The 2351-nt window shown below is 31.5% G+C and overlaps 1 protein-coding gene and 1 pseudogene across 4 annotated transcripts in view; both read left to right on the forward strand.

Annotated features, from left to right (window-relative positions):
- Positions 1-2351, forward strand: part of BAZ1A (bromodomain adjacent to zinc finger domain 1A) — a 90389-nt gene that overhangs the window by 28156 nt on the left and 59882 nt on the right. The window lies entirely within an intron of this gene.
- Positions 56-174, forward strand: LOC111730976 (annotated as a pseudogene).

The following is a 2351-nucleotide window of genomic DNA, read 5'->3' on the forward strand; positions in this document are numbered from 1 at the left end:
GAAATCATCTGACTTTATTTGATTTAACTAACTTAGGTTATAAGAAAGAACACCAGTCTATGGCCATGCCACCCTGAACATGCCCAATCTCATCTGATCTCAGAAGTTAAGTAGGGTCGAGCCTGGTTAGTACTTGGATGGCAGACCACCTAGGAAGACTGGGTGCTGTAGGCGTAAAAATAAATAAATAAATAAATAGAAATTAAAAATAAAAATAAGAAAACACCAGTATATTGAACTTCTTTCCATGAAAAATAGGAATTTTAAAATGAATTTTATAATATTTATAGTTGAGAGGGAAACAAACTATAGAATAGGATTCCCTTTACAAAGTTTTATGTATTACACAGAACTCTCTGGCTATTCTTCTCATAAGTTAGAAGACCAGTCTGTACTTCATCCCTTTACAAAGTTTTATGTATTACACAGAACTCTCTGGCTATTCTTCTCATAAGTTAGAAGACCAGTCTGTACTTCAATGAGATCTAACAAGTGGACCTACTTCAATTTGCCATTCTCATATAAGTATTAATATTTTTAGAAAAGCAATAAATAAATGGTTTTCTTTTAAGTTAAAGAATAATTTAAATTAAATAACTTACATTCAGTAGGCCTTTATCCTGAGCAGTCTAAGCTAATAAAGCTTTATTAAAGAACATTACCTTCTTGTGAGAAAATTCACCCTTTTTAAGTGTTCTAAATTTTCACGCCTACAGCCATATAACCCACTACAAGAAGACATAGAAGGACATTTTTATTATCCTCTAAAAGTTCCTTTGTGGCCCTTTTTAGTCAGCCCTTGTCCCTACCTCCTATCCTCTGGCGATCACTAATCTGTTTTTTGTCCTTATAATTTTGCCCCTTCCAGAATATAAATATAAATAGAATCTTGGGTCTATTTCTAGACTCTCTTCTCTTCCATTTATCTGTATGGCTATTCTTTTGCCAATACTACAATGTCATTATTTACTGTAGCTTTTAGTAATGAATATAGTATACATTACTTTTATCTTTTATTGATTTTACCTGTAATGTAAAATGAGTGCTTTTAATTGGAATTAATAATTTCCGAATATTTATCATTAGCATTTTTAATTAAACTTTCTGTTTTGAAATAACTGTAGGTTAACATGCAGTTGTAAAATAATGTAGAATTTCCCCTATTGATACTATCTTGCAAAATTGTAATACAATATCACAAACCGGATATTGACATTGATAAGGTCATGACACACAACATTTCTATCACTACAAGGATCCCCCATGTTGCTTTTTTGTAGCCACACCCACAAATCATAGTTTGTTAAACTTATTTTCCTTCTTCAGATTTTCAGCTTCCTGAAACAAATGTGATTTGAAATCTGTATTGCCAATGGCAAGGTAACTTTTAAGTTTGAAAATGTTATTCAGCTTTTATTGTCTGAATTGAAGAATACAGTACTCTCAGTATAAGTTTAACATAGACAAAATATTTATAAATTGATCAGTGGTTAATAAAAGGATCTAGTAGTATACCTAATAGATTGCTTATTGCTTTTTCCTTAATAGCTGGGATTTGACTTGGGTGCATATAATAGAAAAAATTTTAGTGACATAAACAAAATAGAAATTTCTCTCTCATGTAAAATTAAGTACAGAAGTTATAGGGTGAGGTTGGGCATGCAGGTCCACAAAGTTGTCAGGAACTCAGGCTTTTTCCTGGTTTTTTTTGCTCCATCATCCCAAGATTGTGACCATTGTTTTCTTTGTTTAGGATGACAGCGAGATAGAAGAAAGGCAAGAAGCCTGCTTCTCTTCCTGTATCCATCCTTTACATTGAAGCCTATTTAAATGTTCTAAAATATTATTATCATGTTGAAAACAAAAGATCACTTTCTGCTAAATTTATTTTATTTAATGTTTTTTCTCTGATTTTTGTACATTGGTTTTACCTCCTCACAAGATTATCGTCTCTTTTAAAAAAAATTTTTTTTTTTCAATTACAGTTGACATTACAATATTACATTAGTTTCAGGTGCACCACACAGCGATCATATATTTATATAACTTATAAAGTGATCACCCTAATAAATCTAATACCCATCAGACATCATACATAGTTATTACAATATTATTGACTATATTCCTTATGCTGTGCTTTATATTCCCATGACTATTTTGTAACTATCAATTTGTACTTCTTAAGTCCTTCCCTTTTTTCACCCATCCCTCCAACCCCCCGCCCATCTGGCAATCATCAGATGTTTTCTGTTATCTATGAGTTTCTCTTGTTTATTCACTTATTTTGTTTTTTAGATTCCACAGATAAGTGAAATCATATGTCTTTCTCTGTCTGACTTATTTCACCTAGC

Source organism: Pteropus vampyrus, unplaced genomic scaffold, assembly GCF_000151845.1.
Source record: "Pteropus vampyrus isolate Shadow unplaced genomic scaffold, Pvam_2.0 Scaffold10, whole genome shotgun sequence".
In the NCBI taxonomy this organism is placed as follows: domain Eukaryota; kingdom Metazoa; phylum Chordata; class Mammalia; order Chiroptera; family Pteropodidae; genus Pteropus; species Pteropus vampyrus.